The sequence below is a fragment of the Eublepharis macularius genome, chromosome 18 (genome assembly GCF_028583425.1).
Source record: "Eublepharis macularius isolate TG4126 chromosome 18, MPM_Emac_v1.0, whole genome shotgun sequence".
Lineage (NCBI taxonomy): Eukaryota > Metazoa > Chordata > Lepidosauria > Squamata > Eublepharidae > Eublepharis > Eublepharis macularius.
The window spans coordinates 3144998-3171442 of NC_072807.1; the positions used below are offsets into that span (position 1 = coordinate 3144998).

The 26445-nt window shown below is 47.3% G+C and overlaps 1 protein-coding gene across 1 annotated transcript in view; it reads left to right on the forward strand.

Moving 5' to 3' along the window:
- Positions 1 to 1617: 1617 nt before the first annotated feature.
- The window catches only part of SIDT1 (SID1 transmembrane family member 1), a 98341-nt gene continuing 73513 nt past the window's right edge, over positions 1618 to 26445 (forward strand). The window contains exon 1 of the mRNA XM_055002533.1: positions 1618 to 1810. The gene's annotated coding sequence lies outside the window, so the exon portion shown is untranslated. The remainder of the gene's footprint in view (positions 1811 to 26445) is intronic.

The following is a 26445-nucleotide window of genomic DNA, read 5'->3' on the forward strand; positions in this document are numbered from 1 at the left end:
TAGGATGCTAACAACTATTGGAAGTGGAGATCAGTTCAATATGAGCAATAAATGCCTCTGCGTAGCAAAATAACAAGGGCCATAATATATTCAGATGGAAAGGAAACACTACATTGTTTTCCGATATCTTTTTATCTTTGTCTCATCTATTTCTTTTGAAGAAATCCTATATGCATGCAAGGTGCCTAGAATTGGGCTTCCGTTTACCTGGCCTGGGCAGGCAATTACCGGCTAAAGGCCCTAATCTTCTGACTGGGGGAGATCAGGGAGCAGGTGAGAAAATGGCTGCCGTGCTCCCCAGTTGCCACGGTACTGTCCATAAAGCCAACCGATGGCCAAGAGCATCGCTGTTGCCTTTCCATCATGCTGCTTGGCGTGTGCAGAGAGAGGCAGGGAATGCAGCACCCTTGCTCTGTACGCATTAGCCGTCAGCAACAGGTCCTTCCAAAAAGCAATAGTATCACGGCAGTTTGGGGAGAGGAGGGACCTCAGTAGTCTATAATGCCAAAGAGTCCACCCTTTGAAGCCCCCGTTCTCTCCAGCTGAGCTGACTTCAGTCGCCTGGAGATCAGTTGTAATTCCAGGAGTCTCCAGCCACCACCTGGCGATTGGCAAGCCTAGTCTGTTATCAGGTGCCTCCTGGGACGCGGCGCCTTCAGGGCAACGGCTGGCGCTTGAAAATCCAATTCCTTCGGAGCAGCCGGCCTGGAACTGCCGCGAGGGGGTGCGGGAGGGCTTGGGATCTGCTTTTCTAATCAGGCGCGCCGGGCCGAGCCCCCCGACCTTTCCTACCTTGCCCTCTTTATGCAGGCTTGCACGAGAGTCAGCCTCGGGGGACTTCCTTCCGAGTAAACGTGCCCAGGATCGGCCTGTAAAGACTGGCTGTAAAATGATTGATTCAGATTCGTTTTATTGTATATGGCCAATGGCTTCCACAATATCAAAACGCTCTCGAATGTCAGTATAGTGCATAATCAAAATGATCAGGTAATCAGGCTGTAAAATGGGCAAGCGCCTCTTCAAGGGGCGGGGGGGGGGGGCGCCCTGCTGAACGAAGGCGGCCCGGGGCGGTGCGCGCAGCCAGCGCTGCAAGGTGGAGCGCTGCTGCTGCTGCTGCCCCTCGCACGCGGACGGCGGCCGCTCCGCGCCCAGACCAGCGCGTGTCCGCCCGCAGGGGTTGTGGCTCCGAAGCAAAGCGGGCGGCGGCGGCGGGCCGGGCCGGGCCGGGCCTGGGCGCGCGAAGGCATCCGCGGCAGGGGCCCCTCCTCGCAGCCAGGCAGGGGCGGCCGCGGGCCTTTGGGCTCTCGCTGCAGGGCGCCCGGCGGTGCAGGAGGCTCGCAGCCAGCCGCACGCGCTCCCAGGCGGCCGGCGGGGCTGCGGCGCAGCGGGCGTCCTGCTCGGCGCGAAGTCTCCGGGCGCCGCCGCCCCTCGGATCGCGCCTTTCCCGCCCCGCTGAGCTCCGGCGCGGCCGTCCTGGGAATGCCCCGCGCGGCCAGCCCCGGGCGCCGGCCGGCTTGAAGGCGGCGCCCTCCAGGGCCGGGCGCGGCGCGGCGCAGCCTCCGCTCCACCCGGCTGCTGCTGCTGCTGCTGCTGCTGCTCGCGGACCATGAGCGGCTGGGCCCGGCTGGCGTGGCTGCTCCTGGCCGCGGCCGGGGCTCGCGAGGCGCCGCCGCCGGAGCCCCCGACGGCGAGCCCGGGCAGCCCCAGCGCCGCGCAGACGGCCGACTTCGGGCGGCGCTACCTGGGCACGGTCAGCAGGCACGCCGAGCGCCTCTACGCCTTCAGCTACAGCAGCAGCAAGCCGGGCCAGGTGAGGCCGCGCGGGGGCTGCGGGCAGGGCTGCGGGGGGAAGCCCGGGGGGGGGGGGGGCGGGACGGCAGCCTAAGCCAGAACTCGCCGAAGGAATCGCCTCTCCGCGGGGGGCGCCTTTTCCCAGTGGGGCAGAGCCGTGGAGCGGGGGGCCCGCGGAGAGGGGGGGCTGCTTGGTGTCAGCCGGGCTTCAGCGTGCTCTGGTGCTGGCTTGCTGCCCTAGATCAGTGGAGCCTCCATGTTCAGGGGCCATATACCGTGAACCCATCCGATTCTGAAATGACAGGGGTGCTTAATGGCCTGTTTATGGAGAGTGACTGGTTGCTGTTGAATGCGGGATTCTGGGTGAAGTGGAAGGGCTCTTCCTTCTGTAGTTAGTCATCATGGCTACGTGGAACCTTGTTCAAAAGCGGGATGCCTCTTCTTCTGAGGAGGAGGAGGAGAAAGACAAGTGTTCTCCACCATGCTCTGCTTCTAAGCTCCATGGAGGCATTTTTTAATTGTTCAGCTGTCTTGGAAATCCTAAGATCTGAAAAGTGGGGTACCAGTACTTAGAAGATATAATCATAATTCTGGCCAGCAGCTGTCGGACGCTCTTGCTGGCTTAGATGGACTTTGATGGGATCCAGTGAGGCCCCTCACGTTCTCACACTTCCCTGGATATATTTGGCATGCTTTGTGCTTGGGGACAGCAGATCAGCAGATGACAGCTCACCCTAACTTGAATCCATCCTTTGCAGTAGCTCAGAATTCTACAAAAGAAAAGGGCCAGTCGACCAGTCCTGCACTTTCCATGGCCGGCCTGTCCCCCCTGTTGTTGCTCATTCCTCCCCCCCCCGTTTCTTTGATTCCATTTTCTGTGGCTGTTGCCATTCCCTTGGAGCGCAACTTGCAACTCCAGAAGCCCTCCAAAGTGTTCTACCACCTTCTCCTAATTGTTCATAGCAAATTGATCTGCCCTGGGCAAAAAAAGACACCTTGCTAGCTAGCTAGGGTGATGTAGGGGCTAGAATGTGGGACTGAGATGCCATAGAAGCTCATTAGGTGACCTTATGCTGTCCTCGCGTACCCCAAAGGCTAGAAAAATGCACGCTGTCCGTGGCTCTTTAAAAGAAGGACAGGAGAGAAATGCAATAGATAGAGCAATGTTCATTGAGACTGCATTGATAAAACCGTTGAGTGACAATGTGGCTGTATCCCTTGTACAACCTTTTCGCGTTCTGCTGTGTTAGACTCATTGTTAATGGTGTGCTGATGTCTGACTGTTAAAATGGAATTTAAAATACCCAGGTCTGTATACCAAAGTTGGCTTTGCCCAGTAGTGGCCTTATGAAAAACCATATTGTGTTAGTTTTAAAAGCAATTACATTTATATCTCACCCTTTCCAAGGCACTCAAGGGGCATCCATGAGAGTAAGTTTTTGGTGGGTAGCCATGTTGGTCTGCAATAGAACAGCAGGGTTTGAGTCCAGTGGCACCTTGGAGACCAACAAGATTGTGGGTGTCTGAGGTGCCGCTGGACTCAAATCCATGAGAATTAAGAGATGGTATGTTCCCATTCCATTTAACATATAAAAATTGGTTTTTCCAGATGCCTGTATGTATACAGTTTGGATCATATCATTGGAGTCTCCTACTAGCGGGGGGGGAGGGATATAGTCATCTGTCCCCTACGCATGAGTAGTTATAGAATGCCAACCCACACCTTCACCCTTCTTCTTGTATATGGTGCACAGGGAAGGGCGAAGGGGGCCCCGTCTGGGATACTGGACTTTGTGTTTGTTGTGCCTGATAACGGGATGTTAGCTCTGTAGACATGTGATTTTAGCATTTTTATCTTTTGTATTCTTATGTATTGCTGTAACACGCCCTGAGTGCACTTTGGGGAGGGCGGGCTATAAATTTAAATAATAATAATAATAATAATAATAATAATAATAATAATAATAATAATAAATGCTCATTCATGTTTCATTTCTGGTAATTAATATAAGTTTTAAGCACCTTTTCCGCTGGCGTAGGTGTTGAGATTTGGAACCACGTAATTTAAACCACCTATTGGCATATTACATACCATTTATAATAGAATTTTCTGTTTGTTATGTTATTAACAATATGAAAAGGGAGAGCTTTTAATTCATAAAGTTGCTCTCAACCATCCAGAGCTGCTAACAACCAAAGGGTCAGATTTATGGCACTAAGATGTGGGTTGCTTTTCTGCAATTCATATTCATTATTTTGAAATCTTGTATTCTTCTTACTACTTTTAGATTATGATATAAGATAACATTGAATCAAAAGCATAAAATTATATTGTACTGATATACTCCATTACTTATAACATTGAAAAACATACACCAAGCAGTATATTGTAGTGATATTTATCATTCCAGCATGTAACAAAAAAACCTCAATTCCTCTGTAAAATGTGTTTGGTTCAGAATGAATCCTCATTCTCCATTCATAGACAGCCAGTGTGGCATAGTAGCTAGAGAGAGGGACTGGGATCTGGGCAACTCGGGTTCAATTCCCTGCTCGGGCACAGAAGCTTGCTTCGTGAATTTGGGCCAGTCACACACTCTCCGCTGAATCTACCTCACAGGGTTGTTTTGAGGAAAAAATGGAGGAGAGAAGAACAATGTAGAAAGGCGAGGTATAAATGAAGTAAAATAAAAATAAATAAATACTGACCTTAGCAGTCTCTTTTAAAGCACTTTGCCAAAGGTGGTGCATGACTTCCTTTCAATAAGAATCAATTCAAATTGGAGCAGCTGAGATTAGATTCCAAAAAACCTCCTCCTTGACACTGAGAGATCCCTGTCTTTCGGTGCTACACCTCTGAAGAGGCCAGCCACAGCTGCTGGCGAAACGTCAGGAACTACAATGCCAAGACCACGGCGATACAGCCCGGAAAACCCACAACAGCCAACCTCCTCCTCGTCTGTTTCTTCCGCTCTGCTTTTTAAATACCCAGGAAAAAGAACCTTAGGATCTGTGCCACGCAAATCAGCTTCACCTTGGAACTCGCAGGGCTGGTGCTGTGGGACATAATCTTCGCTTAGTGCAGTGTTCACTTATTTCTGGAGCGGGCTCAGTGAGTGTGCAAGCCATGAATAGGGGGGTGGGGCAGAGTGCAAGGTGGACACTGTGGCTGTTGATTTTAGGAACCACACTTAGGACCTATAGATCATTCAAATCCATAATACTTGCCAACTTCCTGGAAATTTAGGCCAGGATTGCATGTGTAGAATTTGAGTGGGGTGGGTAAGAGAGCAGCGATCACAAAGAGTGGCCTATAGCAGCTACGGCAGATGCAAGTTTTTAACAGGGACTTCCAGCCACTGGTCTGCCCAGTTCCCTCTGGCTTCATAGAGCAGATGTGGCCAGCCACCCATCACTTCATTGAACTGACACCCACTCTGTGTTAATCGTTTTTTGGACCTGGCATCTGATCTCTGGAGGACGACCCAGTTTTTCTGTGGTAATAATAATAATAACATTCGAATGATTGTGGAAGTGCCAGTAAACCATACTTTCTCTTCTTGCTTAGTTTACATTGGGGTACCGTTGTTTTTGGCAACCCTCAGATACGTTAGTGGTGCCACAACCCCGGGGAAACGATTCCAGGGCAGTAGCTGTGTTCGTCCGTTGCGGCAGTTTTTTAAAGAGTCTTGTAGCATTTGAAAGGCTGGGAGGTTTTTTTTTATTGTAGGCTAAGTTTTTATGGACTGTAGCAATATAGATTGATTGAAATCTACAAAAACTTATGTCGAATTTTTTTAAGCTAGTCTTTATGAAGCCAGGAGACTCCTGTTAATAATCTTTGGAATATCAGATTACATGAACCAAGTTTCTTCTGTAAGTATTATAAAGATCATAAAAATCTGAAAATTCACAAAGTAGGTAGATTGGTTATATCCAGAAAGAATGGTGTACAGAACTTTCAGATATTCTAAAAACTTTTTAATAATATAGTAAAATGAAGCCATTTTTACCGTTGAAATCAGCAATTTTATTTCTAATTCCAGCGTTGCCTCCTGAAATAGGAAACACAGGGAAATGGGCACTATTTCATTCCCTTTGGAATTAAAAACTAATAATCTACATTTTATAACCACCATGCATAATCCATGTAAAAGCTAGACTCATGTTTCAAAGTTTAATTAAATTATTTGGTGCATTTGGTCACTCTTTTTTTTCTCCCCTTGATTTATATTCACATTGTTGCCAGGCAGGTGCGCAGTTAAGGGCCCTTTTAAGCATTAACCCCATTCATTACAACATTTTTTATAACTGGCACACTCGTTTACTGCGCTGATGGAGTTAATTAAATGGGTGAATGGGGAACAAGACATATTTCCTCTATGAGCTCTTCAGACGTTGGCATAGATACTGCATGTCCAACCTGACAGTGCCTGATGAAAAGAAGTCCCTTATACAACTCCGAGACATCTCCAGCTTCAGCTTTTGTAAACCTATGCTTAGAATACTCTATGTTTAAACCATAGAGTCTTGTCTAAATACCAGAGTGTCCCCAGTGATGCACTGATGTCACTTCTAGGCACATGGGAGTGATGTCAGAACATTGCTGGCAACAGTATGATGTTACCAACAACCCCCCCCCCCCCGCAAAGCACCAGTAAGATTCCACCCTCTGCTAGTTGCCAGGAAGGACCTTACAACTATGCCTAGACAAGATGTGAAAGATCTCTGATCACATCTCCAGATGTATTTTTAATGTTAAAAGACAGCTACTGAGGCTCCAGTGTGAATCAGGGCCATAGTTTATCCTTTTCCTGATAGAAATTGGCTCTCCCAAGCAGCTATTAGCACCAATAGGGAAAAAAGTCAGGTGCCTAACATTATACCAACTGCGAGTGGGGCATGGTTTCAGCTGGGAAAGTGACACAGGAGAGTGGGAGGGATAGTGTAATTATGCACATTTACACAGACACACACTGTCCCAGGGTTCCTTTTTAGTCTTAAAAATACATAAAAAGATGCAATCAAGGATCTTTCATATCTCTTCTAATTGCAGGATCTGAGTCCAGTGGCACCATAGAGACCAACAAGATTTTCAGGGCATGAGCGTTGAGAGTCAGAGCTCCCTTCTTCAGAATCTGAAAATCTTGTTGGTCTCTAACGTGTCACACTAGACTCAAATCCTGCTGTTGTACCAACACGGCTACCCACCTAAAACCCGGGCTTTTTTCTGGGAAAAGAGGTGGCGGAACTCAGTGGGCTGCCCTCGGAGAAAATGGTCACATGGCTGGTGGCCCCGCCCCCTGATCTCCAGACAGAGGGGAACTGAGATTGCCCTCCGCGCCGCTCCCGCGGCGCGTAGGGCAATCTCAACTCCCCTCTGTCTGGAGATCAGGGGGCGGGGCCACCAGCCATGTGACCATTTTCAAGAGGTTCCAGAACTCCGTTCCACCGCGTTCCCCCTGAAAAAAAGCCCTGCCTAAAACTATCTTGTCTAATCATAGCCTAAGATTTAAGGATGCTAAATTAAGAAAGATGTGTGCTTTTTCTGTGCCCATGATCAGAGATTCCCTAGATGGGGTGGGTATGAGATTTACTTTTCCCTGGGGAAGAGGCCTGGGTGTGCTTCTGAGGTGCTAACTTGGTCGGCTTTCCAGAAGGGCTTGACTGCACTTAGTTTGAAGCCTTATTTCACTTAATCCTCTAAAAATTGGGAGAAAGCATTCTCCAATTTAGATTTAAAAGTCAAGCTGATCAGAAATGGATGAGCCATTAAGTAAGAATGAGGTTAATTTTTGAACCAGGAAAAGTTCATGTGCATTGGATTAGTACCACAAATAAGTGACACGGCCTCCAGGCAAGAGGCCACTGAAGCGCAGGTTCCCGGGATTGTCATTGACAAAACAAATGTGCTGCATACCAGCTGGTTCTTACAACAAACTTACCTGAAGTAGAGTTTAATGGACTTGTTTTTGAAAAATAATAACAACAACATTCAATTTATATACCACCCTTCAGGACAACTTAACGCCCACTCAGAGCGGTTTACAAAGTGTGCTCTTATTATCTTCACGACAATCGCCCTGTGAGGTGGGTGGGGCAGAGAGCCCTGAGAGAGCCGTGACTGACCCAAGGTCACCCAGCTGGCTTCGAGCGGAGGAGTGGGGAATCAAACCCTCCCTTTGCAAATTATGTTAGAGATTTGGTCCAGTCTGCATTTATTTGCCTGGCTGCCCCTACTATCACTTTTTTGATCAGAGTAGGAGCAGCACTGCTAAGCTGTGAAAATTCTGGGCTTAAATATCTTGGTTGCCCTAAATCAGCTTTGTAAGTTAGCCAATATTGTTATCCTTACATTGAATATGGTGGGGCTGAGAATGAAAAGCGAATGGCTTGCCCTAGGTCACACAGGGCAAGTTTTATGTGTCATTTGACCACCACTGGATACTCCTCAAATAATAATAATAATGTGCTTGGTCTCCATGTTATTGAGGGAGTAGGAAGGGATTGTGCTACTGCAAGGCAGGAAGCAGAATTTTTTTACTGGTACTGACTCCCATGGGGGTCTTGAAGAAGAAGATGGAAGAGACCACCGTAGCCACCTTCTTACCAGTATGCTGTACTGACCCGCACCTTACTTTCCACCCATTCTGCAAGGACTTCTTGTCTGGGAAGAATTGCTGTTTGCTTGTCTTTTCTGCTAAATAGAGCAACAAAATATATGGAAACAAGCAACTAACGGCAAGCTATCTCATACCCGTTTTTAAAATAATATATTGCTAAGTAAGCGCTCCTTGGCTGGTGCTGTAAAGATGGCAGAATGCTCAGTTCACAGAAAATTCAAAATGAAAAGACAAAATGTTTGTTTGCGACATGATGGGACTTCGGATTATATCGCCTGTCGTCATGTCACAGGTACTATCCAGTGGACACCTCTGTGACCTTTGTAATACTGGAAATTGCAGTGAGATTTGGTGATGGGAGACCTTTAGTGTAGGTGGAAGCCAGTGTGGTGAGCAGAACCACAAGTGACAAAAGGCACAGATTGGACACTTGCCAGCTTCCCTCAAGTTTTGGCGGGAAATGTAGGCAGCTTGGCGGAATGTTGGACAAGTGACAGTTGAAAAGTCCATTGGACAGCAGTCAGAGAGCCAAGCTGCAAGACCAGGATGCCTACATTTCCCGCCAAAACTTGAATGTGGAAAACCTGGGCTCCAATCCCCACAATGCCATGAAGCTCACAGGGTTATCTGGTGCCAGTTCACCCTCTCTCAGCCCAGCCTTCCTTGCAGGGCTGTTGTGATGGTGGGGGAGAACAATGTATGCTGCCTTGGACTTCTCAGAGCGGGATAAAAGCACACTAGGTGGGTGGGTGGATGGATAGATTTAGCTGAAAGATTTGCATTCTTCGCCCACAGTAGAAGCCTGGCTTCTCCCTATGGAGCCCAATCAGTGAATCAGTAAATATCCCCTGCTCCCACACTCCGTCCTCCCCCACTCACCTGTCTGGCTGGGGGAATAGGCCTCCTGTGTACGCTCCTTGGGGGCACAATGATGCCACTCCTGCGAGGGACATCATCACACCATGCTGGAAGCGCTCCTGTGCTCCATGTGCGCATAAGAAGGGGGGAAAGGTAAGTGCCGGGTCTCCCCCCCCCCTCCGGCGCACTGAGATAAGGAGACTTAGTATTGCAATTATACCAGCAAGTCAAATGCTGGAGAGAGACATACATTTATTGGGATGTATGTTAATCCTTCGCTTTACATTAACACGCTCCCCCCCCCAGCATCTTTAGAAGCTGCAAGACTCCTCTGGAGATTATGGGGTTGAGATGGAAAGGTATGCTTACAAACAGATAAAGAGTAGCCACTATCCAGAGCTGGCCTTTCCCCATTCAAGCGGAATCACTCCCAAGGGACGAGGCACTTGTTTTTCCAGAGTTAACCCCAGAAAAGAAACGTGCCGCAGAGCAGAGAATACGCCATGCTTGTCTTTGACCACATTTCCCCAGTAATTAAATTGTTGTCTCTCAAAGCCTCATCCTAACCACACTGTTAACATTCGTTAGGAGAGCTCTGCATGGGGCAATTCTTTTTTTATTAACTGCATAGCCAGGAATGATTGCGATATTATCATTAATTATCAGTGTCATTAAAGTGTAGAGAGGGAAAGAAATTTACAAAAGGAATGGCACCAAGGAGAAAAGAGGCAAACAAAATGCATTATGCCTGTATCGAAAGAAGGGAGCTTTGACTCTCAAAAGTTTATGTCCTGAAAATATGGTTGGTCTCTAAGGAGCCACTGGACTGAAATCCTGCTATTCTACTGCGGAGCAACAAGGCTGCCTACCTGAAACTGTCCAAAGCTAGAATGTCAATTCCATTTCCCCCCCCCCCCAATTCCATGGCATAAAGAGATGTAGCACTTGTCTGACTGGCCTCACAACCCGTTTTGAAATACAAACACGGAGGCGGGGGGGGGGCGATGAAGAAAGCAAGTGCTAGCGCAACGAGTACGCCAGTAGTTATCACTGTTTGGCTGCCGGTTGCATCCGTGGTGAAATGTTCAATTCAGTGAGAACTCAGGTTTCCCAGCTAGTTCTCATCCGTCGACAAGCCCTCAGAGAAACAGGCTATTCCTCATTTCTCTGGTGACCTTAGGCAAAGGGCAGGGTTACTGTGTCTAGTTTTGTGGCATTTCCCAGATAGAAAACAGCCATGACGCACTTTTCCTTGGATACATCCTTGGGTTGGGGCAGTGGACACGGCCTGGGATTCCCATGCCTGCGGGGCCTGATGGCTTGTGGAAAGAGCAGCCTTCCCGCTCTGCCATGATTCTGACCTGAAATGGCTCTGGGGAGCTGCTGTTTGATCCCTTGGGGAAACTTAAAATGTATGTTGTATCCTGTGTGCTGTGTAGTTAAGTACATGCAATGCGGCAGATTCATTGTGAAATAAGCATTCATAGACTGGAGCTCAGACTGTCCGATGGATGAAGCAGTTATTGGTTGGTAATGAAAATGTTCCACATGAAGCATTATATGTACATACATACAGAAGCAAAAGTATGTAAACAGTAGGTCCCAAAGGGCTGTGAAACTCAAAGTGTCTTTTTGATTTATGACTGATGTACATTATTATTTATTATTATTGTTAACATTTTTTTATAATCCACCTTTCTCACTGAGATCCAAGGCAGATTACGCAGTGCAAGTGAAAATACAATATAATCAACAGCTGGACAATCACTGAGCAATGTACAATAATGAACAGCAGTTTGGACATTCAATGAAAGAGATATGATAGGGTACAGAAGCAGAAAAATTTAAAAACAAGCCTAAAGCCAAGCATAGAGATGAAAACTTTCTGAAACTAAGTATAACTAATTTACATGGCATGTTTAGCAATGCAGAAACTCCCTAGTAGTCGCATGTCAACATCAGCGGACAGCACTCAGCAGAGCAGTGTATAGTCCCTGCCCCTACTCAGGTGTCTCTCTGAGCTATTTCTTACGACACAGCCCTATAACCTGAGTAGAAAGCCCTCCTGAACAATTCAGTCTTGCATAGTTTGTGGAAACCAGGAGAGTGGGGGCTTTCCTGACCCCCTCAGGCAGGCCATTGATAAAGTGAGGCTCCCACAGAAAAAGCATGTGTGTGGGCAGCTGTTGATTTTGCCCAACTGCAGGGCGATATCTGCAGAAGGCCCTGTTCAGAGGAGCGAAGCTGCCCTGGTGGAACACACGGGGAGAGGCAGTCGCACAGATATGAGAAGCTGAGGCCATAAAAGGCTTTGGATGCGATAGCCATAGCCTTGAATTGAGCCTGGTGACTGATGGGAAACCAGCGGAGTGACTACAAAAGAGGAGTGATGTGCATGCTCCTGAGCTGTGCCATTCTGCACCAACTGGGTCTCTGAGTCAACTTTGAGGGAAGATCTATCTAGAGTGCATTACAGTAGTCTAGATGTTACTGTGCCATGAATCCAGGTGGCCGGTGTCAAGGTAGGAGGCCATCTTCCAGGCGGATCCAAATTGTGAGCACTGAGGGGTTATATCATGCATCTGTATGGAAAAAGGTTAGGCCACAGCTTGTTAGCCTTTGAGGAGCCAATCTGTGTATATCTCATCTTGGCTCTGAGAACAGAATGTTGAATAGAAGAATTATTTATGATTTAATAACTCCATTCTGTTACAATCTAACATAAGCCCCACCCCCACCCCCACATTCACCAAGACACAGTTCTGCCCTGTAAAGCTAAAAATTGACAGAGGGGGAGGAAAGGGGGGGAGAGAAGGGAATTGGAAGCAGCGGGAGTTCTAAGGGATGAATGTGAACAAAAGCTGTAGTGATGTGCAATTGGAAAGTTACTAATCAAGCTTTGACCCATAAAACCCCAATAGGCAAATATTGTAAATACACCAAACAAACAGAATTATTTGTGTTATTTGGGAGTAGTCAGAAACCTCCTAATCTTGCAGTAATTCTAGTGCCTCACTGTCTAGTTTAATTTTCCTGAGAGGCAGCTGGGGTCACATTAGTGGAGAGAAGCTCTGCGGATACATGCCTGACAGGGTATCTCCAACCAGAACACTTAGCCAGTCTTCTCACCAAATAGGGTAGACCCAGTTGACCTTTTTTTTGCTTAGCATTTTCACTTTTTGCCAGTAACTGCACCATCAGAGGGCTCTCGGATTCTGTTCTGTTCTTTGGGGCTGTTCTAAGCAGAAACAAAGGCTCAGTGGAAGAGCATCTGCTTGGCATGTGAAAGGTCCCAGGTTCAATCCCCGGCCTCTCCATTTAAAAGATCAGGTGATGTGAAAGACCTCTGCCTGAGGCATTGGAGAGCCTCTGCCTTCAGAGTAGACCAGGGTCCCTAGTGTGGTGCCTGTGAGTGCCACGGTGCCCACCAACTCCTTTCCTGGCATCTGCCAAGGGTTTTTGAGAAAGTGGGTGGGGCCAGATCTGGTTTTCCCCCACAGGGCTTCTGATTGGCTGTGCACATCTTTAAAACGTTGCTTTGGCAGCAGCTGCCACCACAGCACATGACTGAAGGTAAGCTGTGTAGATGCAACCAAATATTTTTGAACAATAGGTTCATTTTAAAAGACATCTGTTAAACAGAGTTTCTGCCTGAAATGCTGAAGAGGTACAATTACAATTACATATAACCTCTCTCCCTGACATTTTGTGGTTGTCTCTGGCTCCTGTGTCAGCAATTTTGTGGTTGGACCCACTGCCCTGTACCAGAACTCCAAAAGGGACCGGGGTCTGAAAATGGTTGGGGATTCCTGGAGTAGACAGTGTTGACCTTGATGGGCCAACCGTCTGATTCAGCGTAAGGCAGCACCTACTTTATATGGACCCACTAGCAACCAAGCCCGTTGTGCTTAACAATACACCGGCTCCAGCGGGGCCTTGTGAGGGACATGTTGACCCGCTACATGGGCTTGAGAGGGTCCCGCAGCCCTCTGGAGAAGTCTGCTGTTTGGCCATTTAGGGCCAAAATTGGCCCACTGTAGAGCACAGGAGGACTCTGTTGCATCGGCCTGGCAGCATTCCTGTGCTACATAGGAGGCCAATTTTGGCCTGTTTAAGGCCAAATCAGGCCCGTTTGGGGCCGAAATGGGCCCACTGTGAAGCACAGGAGCACTCCGGGAGTGGTTGTGCCATCCCGGCAGCACTCCTTCTCACGAAAACGGCCTCCGGAGGGCTGGGCTGCCTGTGCTGGGCCTTCCTACAGCAGCGGCCTCCTCTGGCCCAGGCTGGCACGCTGGTCTTCCTGTGGTGGCGGCAGCCTCCTCCAGATCGGCATGCCAGGCCTTCCCGTGGTGGCAGCCACTCAGAGGCCTGGTGCAGACGCACTCGCAGACTCCTCAGAGCGTGCCTGCTCCAGGATAAAAGGTGAGTCATCACCAATACAGGTCGCCTTTTATATAGTAGGATGCAGCATGGAAGAGAGGCAGAATATATCACCTCAGGCCACATTTCGCCTTCCCCCATGACAGAGAGCCCATCTACAGTAGAGGGGAAAAGGCGTTGCTTGAATACTCTGCCAGCAGTCAGGACGGCAGAGAGTGAGGAAATACAGGTAGAAACTCTGGCCTGGGCACCCTAATCATAGGCAAACCTGCGTTGCAGACGTGGGAGTGGGGAGTAGAGGCAGAGGGGACAAGGCTCCCCGCAGGCATGAAAATAAAGGGCAAAGACACTCACTGATGAGAAGGGAGGGAAACCATTGATGGGGAAGCCTGAGAGATCCCATCTCTGTAAGAGAGAACCGCCGATTCAGGACCTGATATCTTTTGGACATTTAAAAGCACAGCATCCACCTGGGCACCAATGTGCACCCCATTCATGTGTGAAGCCAGGTGGAAGTCTATTTTGAACAAAACTGGAGTGAGTGGGAAGCTTACCCTGATCCCCTCACCCCCCCCCCCCGTGGATATCCTTACTGTGTTCTGCTGTTGGAAGCATATAGTCTCACAGTCAGAGCCGAGGAATCAGTGAGGCTGGGACAGAAACTCTGAAAAAAGCAGAAAGCAATGAGATAACTTGTGGGAGGGGACAGTGTCTCTCTCACCTGCAGACTTCACTTTTGTAAAAAAAAAAACCCAAAACAAAACAGGAAACCGGATCACACAGATGTGCCCCCCCCCCCCGTCCCTGTCTGAGGATCCTGGGAAAGATGGGGGAGGAAAAAAGCTCTTTAGTGAGCTGCTTCATAACTCTCTATGCCTGTTCTGCAAGTGAGAGCAGAAAATATTTTTTCCTCTGTGCCTGGAATTTGGGACAAGGGTGAATACTTAAACATTTCATCTTAATAGGGAAGGGGAGGGGTATTGCACCTATAAATGGAAACTGGATTGATTTCATAAATAAGACTCGCTTTAATTCCAATATTGAAGAATCTGTGTTAGGTTTTTAAAATCATAACCCACCTGAACAAGACTTTTTGTTTTGCAAACTCCTTAAAACAAATGACATATACTGAGACTGCAATCCTGTTTGGTTCTAAGTTCTATTCAACTCTATGGGTCTTGTTTCCAAGTAGAAATATAGTGGTTAGAACGGCAGATTGGCATCGGAGAGACCCAAGTTCGAATCCCCATTCTTTCTGTGGAAGCTTGGTAGGTGACCGTGGGCCAGTCACACCCTCTCAGCCTAATCTACCTCGCAGGGTTATTGTGAGGATAGAATGGATGTGAGAAGGACGATGTATGCCACTTTGGTTTCCCATTGGAGAGAAAGGTGAGGTATACGTAAATGAAGTAATTTTTATTTTTTTATTTATAGATACATCCGAGTTTATTCTATTTATTTAATTTATAGTCTGCCTTTCTCATTGAGACTTGGTACATTATGTTATTAAAAATCATGCAATCTGAGTAGTATACATACAATCAACGATGCAATAAAATTATATGAATGCACTTAACAGTATGATAGCTATTAAAACAGAATAATATATACACTAAACAATGCAACAGAACTGGTTTACACAGTTAGAGAAACAGTGCAGCAGTATGGCATATACAGCAAAAAAAAGCAAAGAAATTAGGACTGAAGAGCCAAGAGATATCCTACTATAAAAAAGGTTAAGCGTATTCAAGACAACTCACTTCCTACCCTGGTGCACCACCAGAGGACGATGCTGAGGAGGGAAGCCCAGATGTGGCAGCCAGAACTCCACAGACCGTGCCATGGTGGGAAGCCCAATGTCTGCCCTCCACCTTCACACAGCTTTGATCAGGAGCGGAGTAGGTGGCATTTGCCCACCTCCCGCCTTCACGCAGGTGGAATCAGGAGTGGAGCAGGTGGTAATGTCTGCCTCCCACCTTCACCCAGCTGGGATCAGGAGCAGAGCAGGTGGCAACGCCCACCTTCCCTAGCTAGTTGGGATAAGGAGGGGAGCAGGTGGCAATGCCCATCGCTGCCTTCACCCAGCTGGGATCAGGAGCGGAGCAGGTGGCAATGCCCATCCCCCGCCTTCACCTAGCTGGGTTCAGGAGCGGAGCAGATGGCAGTGCCTGCCCTCCTCCTTCACCCAAACTTCTCAGTGGACAAACCACAACTGGAAGAAGTACAGGAATCAATGTATAATATTAGCAATATATTAAAGTGTACAGAAATCACTATATAATATTAGCAATATATTAAAAGTGTCCTTAGAATCAATTGGAAATCCACAGGTAAGTCCTTAAATATGTATATTCTCAGGACGTTTTCATTCATCCAAAGACGAGCGCAAGAGACCTTTCATGTTCAATGAGGTAGGAGTTCCATAGGCAAGTACACCATACAGCCAATATATCACTGATTCTCTTCTTTATCTTTACAGGTGGAGTCCAGGTGGTAAGGAAGGGGACTCGAAGGACCCTTCCCCTTCCTTACCACCTGGACTCCACCTGTAAAGATACAAAAGAGGATTTACCTGTGGATTTCCAATTGATTCTAAGGACACTTTTGCACTTTATTTACAGAGCAATGTGTACAGATAATTAACAGACTTTCTTCATACGGCTTCTTCTTGATTACAGTATTAAAAATATTTATTCATAATTATTTATAGCATATTTATTTTCAAATACTAGTCACTTTGCACTTTAATAAATTGCTAATATTATAAATTGATTCCTGTACTTCTTCCAGTTGTGGTTTGTCACCTGAGTAGTTTGGTTCTGGTTACTGGAGGAGCCCTGCTGTTTGATTACTTCGCCTTCACTCAGCTAGGTTCAGGAGCGGAGCAGGTGGCAATGCCCATCCTCTGCCTTTACCCAGCTGGGATTCGTAGCAGAGCAGGTAGCAATGCCCGCCTGCCCACCCAGCTGGGATCAGAAGTGGAGCAGGTAGCAATGCCTGCCTGCCCACCCAGCTGGGATCAGAAGCGGAGCAGGTAGCAATGCCCGCCTGCCCACCCAGCTGGGATCAGAAGTGGAGCAGGTGGCAATGCCCGACCCCCGCACTCACCCAGCTGGGATCAGGAGCAAAGCTGGTGGCAGTGCCCATCCTCTGCCTTCACCCAGCTAGGATCAGGAGCGGAGAATGTGGCAATGCCTGCCCCCCTTCACCTCGATGGGATCAGGTGAGGAGAAGGTGACAGTGCTTGCCCCCTTCACCCAGGTGGGATCAGGAGCAGAGCATGAGGCAATGCCCACCCCCCTTCACCTGTCCTGGATCAGGAGCAGAGCAAGAGGCAATGCCCGCCCCCCATTCAACCTGCTGGAATCAGGAGTGGAGCGGGCAGCGATGCCCCCCCACACACACACACTTCATCCAGCTGGAATCAGTTGCAGAGTAGGAGGCAAAGTCTGTCCCTTCATCACCCAGCTGGGATCAGGCGCAGAGCAGGTGGCAATGCCCGCACCCCCTGCCTTCATCCAGCTGGGATCAGTGATGGAGGAAGAGGGAATGCCTGCATGCTTGCCCTCCCCTTTCTAGAACACGTTGTATTTTTCCCCACAACGGGCTTTGTTGCTAGTTATTGATATTGTTAGTATATTTAAAAGAGTTCACTCTTTGCTCCACCACCAAAATTTGGTTGCTGGGGTAAAAACCCTCCAAGATGTTATTGTCACAAAGAGTCTTCTATATGGTCAGTAAAATACTCTCTTGTAAGCACGGTCAGTCTCGGTTAGTAATTGGATGGGAAACTTCCAGGAAAGACCAGGTTTGCTATGCAGAAGCCATGGCAAACCACCTCTTTTAGTTTTTTGCCTTGAAAACACGAGCAGGGGTTGCCATAGGTCAGCGATGACTTGACGGCGCGCTTCACCACATGAAGGAGGTTGCTCTCTTGCCTAAGGCAGAGAAAATTAAAGCACTTGACTGAACCCTTGTTCTCACACAGTACATTTCCACGACAGGGCCTCATCTGCTCACAAGGTTTTGGCAACCTTTTGGGCATTTCAGAAACAGGCGTTTGACTCCCTCATGCAGTTGGGCGGCGACATCTGTTCCCTTCCAGTGTGCAAAACAAAGGCAGTGAACCCGAGGAAGGAAAACAGACCACCTGAAGAGCCGAAACAGGTCGACCACACTCAGAGCTCTCAAAAGCTGCTGTTTCTTCACCCAGGCTTACTTCAAGTCACGTAAGGAAAGTAATGGGAACAAACCACCCCAAGTTCCCACAAGGCTGAGAGTTCCCCAACAGGTTGCCTAGTGGACAACGAAAGTTGTGCCTGGCTGACTTTCACCTTAGATGTTTAGATTGGTGGCTCAGGCTGCAGACCAAAGAACGCTTTCTTGGGAGGAAGCCGTATTATTTATTTATCTATCCAAATCTCACATGGTCCTGATGGAGAGTTGGTCTTTCCATATTTTTCCTTTGAAATTTATTCATTTGTTTATTGAGTGATTTTTACCCCACCTGTCGTCCAAGAAGCTAAGGATAGTTACGTGGTTCTCTTCCCTTCTCTATTTTGCCTCACAATAGCCATATAAGGTAGTTCAAGCTACGAGACAGTGGCTGGTTCCGCACACATTGGATAATGCACTTTCAATGCACTTTAGCAATAGTTTAGAAGTGGATTTTTTGTTTCACACACGAAAAGTTCAGTTCCAAATGGTCTATAAAGAGGATTGGAAATGCATTATCCAACATGTGCGGAATCAGCGAGTAAGTGGCTCACGGCCACTCAGCGAGTCTCACGGCAGAGTGAGGTCTCAGCCCCGTGTTTCCCAGATACTGGTCTGACACTGTAACGCACTAAACTGCACTGGCTCTCCTAAAAGCTAGATGGGTATATTCAAGCACTCATTTCAGTATCTTTCCTGCCTTTTTATGCAAGATATTGAAGTGCCTGATAGGCATCTGAGTGTGTTCGTGCAGTTGTGCAAATGCAGTCTCTTTTTTTTAACCCTAAACTTACAGTCCTGAGAGAAGAAATACTAGGAGGTTTTCTGTACTGGGTTTTTTCGTTGGTTCTGGCCCTGTACTGCATTGGTTTCTGTCCATGGTCAAATACCCTGATTCAATCCTCAAACTGCTTCCCAGATGTTTTTGTGTTATGCGTGGGGAAAGGCTGCGTTAGCTGGAGAATCGATTTCTCCCCCAGGTTATCTGTGCTTTTTCTCCACCTAGCCTAGCATCTTGTTTCCAGTAGTGGCTAGTCAGATGGCAGTGTTGTATAAGTTGCAGGGGATTATTTCACACTGTGCTAGTGTCAGGATCATATGGGATCTCCTGGTCTTTGCAGTGGTGCCCCAGTGTTAAGCGACTCAAGGCTGCCGAGGAAAACTAGAAAGGGAAAGGATTGCTTTTCTAGCCCTTGCCTCAGCTCCACCAGTCCCAAAGGCAGCCCTTTGGTTCCTCCTCATGATAGGCCTAGCCGTAAATGCTTCCAGGGCGGGCCTGTATATATTTGCTTGAGCAATAGGTGGCCAGGCTCGAGCCCTTCTTCTGGGCCATCTTGGACAGTATCTTGGCTCTTGGCCTTGGTTCCCCATTAAGCTTAATTCTTGTTCTCCCTGATTCTTTTTTGCGATGGCCTTTCTTGATGATGAAGGAGATGAGGTTTTGCTAAGCTGAGTCTGGTTTTTTAGGCTTCGGTTTTTGTTTCAGATTTCTCAATAAGAGGAGGAAGGACGTCAGAAGAACAAAGCCAAAATTTGACTTCCTCTTTCTGATTTTGCTGTGATACACACTGAGGGTATAGAAGGCCCAGGGTGTGGAAGTGTGCATCTTTTGGGAGAAAATCTTCCACTAGTTTGAACCAGCTGCACAGATTGGATAAGCATGAAGCGTCAGAGGCGTCTGTGCTTGTGGGTGAGAAATACGCTGTTCTTACTTGCTGCGTTTGGGTAATGCTGTGATTAATAATTTACTGAACTGCACAGCTGAAGGGCTGCAAAATTCTGGGTTCACAGCTGCTGCTAGTGTCTTTCAAGGAAGATGGGTCACTAGCGAGTGTATGGGTAAGCACAGCTTACATACAGCAGTTGGCAAGATACAACTCTTCAAACAGCCAGTCATCACTGAGGGGATCATCTCCTGTCAGGGAGCACTGGCCCAGAGCTTTTAACAACAGCAACAACATTTGATTTATATACCACCCTTTAGGACAACTTAATGCCCACTCAGAGCGGTTTACAAAGTATGCCATTATTAACCCCACAACAATAATCACCTTGTGTGGTGGGTGGGGCTGCGAGAGCTCTGAGAAAGCTGTGACTGACCCAAGGTCACCAGCTGGCTTCAGGAGGAGGAGTGGGGAGTCCTTCTGCTCTTAACCACTATATCAAAGTGGCTGTGTTCTAGTATTCTTTAATTCCCAACAAAAATGTTGTAGCCAATTATTGCCCTGTCTCTAATCTGCTCTTTCTGGGCAAAGTTATTGAGTAGCTGACCAACTCCAGGCCTTCTTGGACAAATCTTGTGCTGTGGCCCCTTTTCAATCTGGTTTTAGACCAGGCTATGGGACAGAGACTTCTCTAGTGGCTCTAGTTGATGACCTCCGCCTGAATGTAAATAAAGGTCATGCTTCATTGTTGCTCCTCCTGTATCTATTGATAGCGTAGACCATGCCATTCTCTTGAGGCAGTTGGAGGCAGAGGTAGGTATCAGGGATGTGCCTTGGACAAAGCATTCCTCATGGGACGGACTCAGAGGGAGTTTCTCTTGGAAACCAACTATCCTCCGTATGTGAAGTATCTTGAGGTGGTTTCACAAGGCACAGTCTTATCCTCCATGTTGTTAGTTAAGAGCCTAGGGGTATACTAGACCCAGCACTGCTTCTAGAGAAGCAAGTAGATCACTCCAAAGAGTTCACATAGAGCTAATTTTTAAAATGGAACATATATTGATTTAATTAGTTCGTGTGGAAGACTAAAGAAAACATCTTTCCAGCAGGTACCTCAGAAAATACCCAATCAATTTCTGCTGTTTATCAATAGTCACTTGGTTATGAAATCTGAAAACCAAAACCAAGCTATCATTGCCATGAGAAAACAAACTTTAAAAAGTCAAGGAACATGGTTTTTCCAGGAAGCAGTAGGGTTTCCCAGAGTGGTACGATGTCTAATCAGAAATATTATGAGAATTACATGTTTCCATGGTGAGGGAAAACAGTGGTATACAGCCGTGTACAAAAGTAACAGTATTTGAACAGCGGGAGTACAGATCACGTTCTGTTCAAACAGTATTATTTCCAGATCGGAGCTGACAGAAAACCAGTTCTGTGGGTTTGCAGTAGAAGCAATGATGTAGGGTTGATGGGCTGGCACTTGTGACATCACTGCCCACCCCCAGAGTAGTTTTACAACTCTTTCTAAATAGATTTTTCTTTATTAAATAAAAAAACGAATGACCTTTTAAATGAAAACATGTACATGTAGAGTGAACAGCAATTTGCAGTGGAGGTGTGAGGGACAAGACTGACAGGCGAGTCAACATTTAGCTCACTGCTAAGCATGTTTTCCTTTTACATTCTGAAGATGGGTGAAAGCTGGAGAAATGCTGTAGCTGCTTTTCCATGTACATAAAAGCTAAATAGTAACAAAAGCACCCTTTTGCTTTATCGTGACTATTAATACACTGAAGAAGAAGAACTTGCTGGCAAGCTGCCAGTGACTCATGGCGCTCCAGCAAGAGGCAAGCAGGAGTGGGGTGTCCATTGCCTTCCTCCACAAAGCAGCCCCAGTCTTCCTTGGCGGTGGTCTCCCATCCAAGTACTGACTGTGGCTGATGCTGTTCAGCTCCCAAATTCTGGCTATTTGGGCTGCCTAATACACTAATGAAGGGCTTAACACTTAAAGGTGCAGGGCACTTTACAGAAAAGGAACAAAATGCAGGAGTCAGCAACAGGAGGCATTAGAGGAGAGGAAGAAGATGGGGTGATGGGCGTGACAGCCACGAGAATTTAGGGAGGCTAGATAGACCTTTTTAGGGCTGGGGTTTGAAGTCCTTTTACCTTCTGAATTGACATGTTGTTCTGAATTAACACTCCCAGCCTCATTAAATGGCTTTGATAACTTCCTGCTCTCAGCAATAGCACACATGCATCTGAAGCACCATCTTTAGGCAGCTCGGCAATGTTTGGTCTGAATTAGTAACAGTGTACAAGAAAGTAATGTTATAAGACATTTTTTTTTAAAAGAAAGGTTTCCAGTGCTCAGGTTTTTATTGTGCAATACTTGAACAAACAAAGGTGTGTTGTAGGCATTCAAGATAGATATTGTAGGTTCAAAGAAATCATAGAAGAATTTGTATAATAAGATGGATCTGTGGCTCCCAGGACAGTATTAATATTCACTTATCTGAGCTGTTTGGAAGGTAGGATTGCCAACCTCCAGGCAAGGCCTGGAGACCTCCTGGAATAACAACAGGCCTCCAGACTACAGAATCAGTTCCCTGGAGAAAGTGGCTGCTTCACAGAGTCTATGGCATTATACCTTACTGAGTTCCCTCCCATCTCTAAACTCCACCCTCCCAGGCTCTACCCCAAATCTCCCAACCCATAGTTGGCAAAGCTGTTGGAGGGCCTTCACATAAGAGATGTAAAATTATGAGAAATTTTGAAGACACAGGAAATTTGAAATATATCAAGTATTTATTTACTTATCCTATCAAAATTTAATTTCAGCATGTAATAGGCACACATAAAATGGTACCATTTTATAAGCTGGAAAGTATAGATACCTTTGTTTCATTGATACAATAATGATAAGCAGGGCTTTTTTTGAGACGGAATGCCCCAGAACAGTGTTCCGGCATCTCTATACAATACCCACGTGACTGGAGACGTGGATATTTTTAAATGGCCTGTTTTGGCCATTTGGGGTCTGGATTGCGCTGCTGCTGGGTGGGGGAGGGTTCCCCCACCCAGCAGCGGCCCATTCCAGGCCATTCCGGCCCCGATCTGGGCCATTTTGGGGGCATTTTGGCCATTTTGGACTCATTTAGGGCCCAAAATGGCCCAGATTGGAGCTGAAATGGCCCAGATTGGGGGTGAAACAGCTGGGATCAGGGTCAAAACAGCCAGGATTGGTCCGTTTGGGCCCTCATCTGGGCTGTTTCTGGGCCATTTAGGGTCCATTTAGGGCCTGAAATGGCCCAGATTGGGGTCAAAATAGCCAGGATTGGGCCTCTGCCCAGTGGGGGAACACTCCCTCGCCTGGCAGCGGCTTGATCCTGGCCATTTTGGGCCCGATTTGGGCCCAAAATGGTCAGGATTGGGCCTGAAACGGCCAGGATCGGGCCTCTGCTGGGCAGGGGAACACTTCTGCGGCTGGCAGCAGCCCAATCCTGGCCATTTTGGGCCCCTTTTGGCTATTTTGGGTCCTATTCTGGCCCAAAATGGCCAGGATTGGGCCCGAAACGTCCAGGATTGGGCCTCTGACAGGCAGGGGAACACTCCCCCGCCCCCACAATGGCCTGATCCTGGCCATTATGGGCTTGATCCTGCTCGTTTTGGGCCCCTTTGGGGCCACGGCTTGTGTGATGATGTCACTTCCCGGAAGTCCTGGGAGCACATGCACACTGCACTCATGTAGTGAGAAGCGCGCCACCTCCTCCCGGGAGTTGCCCTGGGTGAGAGTTCCCCCACTTCTTTCTCCAGAAAAAAAGCCCTGAATAAGTATACCCAGTGCTGTGGATGGAGCAGCAGACTTCTGTGTCGTGTGGGTGGGTGTGATGTGCTGTCAAGTCACCTCTGACCTATGGCAACCCTATGAAGGACAGACCTCCAAAACATCCTATCCTTAACAGACCTACTCGGATCCTGCAAACTGGAGGATGTGGCTTCTTTTATTGAGTCAAGCAATCTCATTTTTGGTCTTCCTCTTTTCCTACTGCCTTCTACTTTTCCTAGCATTATTGATTTTCCAGAGAATCTTGTCTTCTCATGATGTGACCAAAGTATGTTAGCCTCGGTTTTGTCATTTTAGCTTCTAGGGAGAATTCATTTGAATTGATTTGATGTAGTACCCACTTATTTGTCTTTTTTGGCCGTCCGTGGTATCCACAAAACTCTCCTCCAGCACCACATTTCTTTTTTTTTTTAATAATTTTTTATTTTTCAATATCTAACATACAAAACTACAATGACAGTAACTACAAAAGACTACAATAGCACAAGGGAAGGGAAAAAAGGGAGAAAAAAGAGAAAGGGAAGGGGGGGTGGAAAAAAAAGGGGAAAGTAACCTACAAACACTAGACGCTACATTTCAATGCTTTCCCTTCATACTGCCATAGTAAAAAAAATATCTTAATAAAGTAGTGACGGAGTGGTTGATCATACAAATTACAAATTACAGTTCAAATTAAATCTTTTTCCCTCCCCTGGTCCTCGGACGCAATTCCCTCTGCGCAGCTACCGCCAGAGCGCTCATTGCCTCCCCCCTCCCTTCAGGCTTCGGATCCTCTTCTTTTTGCTCGGTGTCTGGTCCAAATTCTGGATTTTTATCCACAAAATCCCTTAGCTGATCTTCCGAATTAATCTTGTGAGCTTGATCTTTATAACTAAACCCGATTCCTTCCGGGAGTAGCCATTTGTACTTTATGTCACGTTCCCTCAAAAGAGCTGCCAACTTCTTGTACTTAAATCTTCGCTTCCGAACTAAAAATGGAACGTCCTTCAATATCTTGACTTTATTTCCCAGAAAGTCCAATTCCGCATTGTATGAATTATATAGGATACTGTCCCGGACCCTCTTAGATGAAAACTTGATAACAATCTCGCGAGGCAGCTGCCGCTTCATTGCATATTTTGAAGATGCCCGACGGACTCCCAAAATGGCGCTTTTCACTTCTTCTTTAGTTGCCCTCGCGGGTGTCGCTAAAAGTTCTGAGGCGAGATCCCACAAATCCTCATTTTCCTCCTCTTTAACATTCTGGAGACGCAAAATGGTTTGTGTTCGCTCCACTTGCAGTCCAATCAGCTGGTTTTCCACCAACTTTAATTCCCTGTTCGTTGCTCTCGTAAGTGACGCACTTTCCCGGGCAGACTTCTCTGCCCCCCCCCCCCGCTGCTTCTTTAATGGCTTTCACATCGCTTTCAATTAAGCCCACCCTTTGATCTGTTTCATTCAGCTTGTCAACAAAGGGTTTTATGGCTTCCATAACCGCTCTTTTAACCAGTTCCTCAAGCGTCTCGCCCCTCTGCAAGGCAGCCGTAACTGACTTGCCAAGAGCAGGACTCTGCTTTTTCGCTGCCATTTGGGGGGGGGGGAACCGCCAATCTTCCGAGACTCTATGGGGGGGGAGAAATCCGAGTCTTCTAACCTTCAGACCCCCCCACTCCTCACATACGCTTGTAGTAACAGAAGGGATTCGCTTACTTGCAGGCTTTCGCCTAATCCTGTTCCTTGCCGTTTTCCATAGCCCGGCAGCACACTAGGTGCCGCGCTCGTCTGCCGGCCTCCATAGGGACAAACGGGCAATTTACCCCCGCCTCGATCTGTCAGAGGGCTCTTCCCGCCGCGCCACGGACTCAGACTCCCTGCCTGAGAGTCTGGGGGCTAACCTTTGCAGATCAGCCGCCCGGCCAGGCGGCTCGGCCACTTCTTCTCAGACCTGCCGAGAGGAGCGTCCGACATGGCTGCGAAAACGAAACCGAATCCCTCCAGCACCACATTTCAAATGAATCAATTTTCTTCCTGTCAGCTTTCTTCACTGTCCAACTTTCACATCCTTACATAGTAATAGAGAATACCATAATTTGGATTATCTTGATCTTGGATCCCAGAGAGACATCTTTATCTTTAAGGATCTTCTAGCTCCTTCGCAGCTGCTCTTCTGAGTCTCAATCTTCTTCTGATTTCTTCATTGCAGTCTCCCTTTTGGCTGATGACTGAGCCAAGGAATAGAAAATCTCGAACAGTTTCAATTTCCTCATTCTCAATTTTAAAATGGTGTAATTCCTCAGTAGTCATTACTTTTGTCTTTTTGATGTTCAAGTGTAATCCCGCTTTGACGCTTTCTTCTTTAACCTTGATATAAGATTCCTAAGGATCCATTTATGGCAGCTTGGAAACTATGGGTGAAGGGGACAAGTTAAAATCAGAAAGCATCAACATTGCAGCAAACGAAAGATTGTTTTTATTACCTAAATTTAACAATTGGGAGGAGAGGTCAAAATAGATTGCAATGCAGCATCTTAAGTAAGACCTCTCAAATACTTTGTTCGATCTAAACCAAATTGTAGCAGTTCCCGCCCGTTCTCCCTTCTTGCTGGAGATTCCCTGCATGGCATTTCTCAGGGTCCTCTATCCCCTATCCACTTTGTGTAGATAAGTGGGAGGGAGGTGGCAGGAATGTTCCATCTTGCTAATGAAGAATACAGTCCGGATCAAACTTGATGTGCTTTTCTAGTTGCAGGATTGTTGACGATGCATTACCTCTGTTGAAGATCGAAAGATCAGCATGGAGTTTGGTGTGCAGAGCCAGTGTGGTACAGTGGTTAGAGTGTTGACAAGGATCTGGGAGATCCAGGTTCAAACAGGCCCTTTGCCCTGGAACTCGCTGAGTAACCTTGGACCAGTCACATGCTCTCAGCTTCACCTACTTCAGAAGGTTTTGAGCGGGGGGGATAAAACGGAGGATGGGGAGAATGCTGTATGCTGCTTTGGGTCCTCCTTGGGAGACAGGACACAAATACAGTCATACAAATGCAGTAAATAAACAATAAAGACTCCAGTAGCGCCTTTAAGACTAACC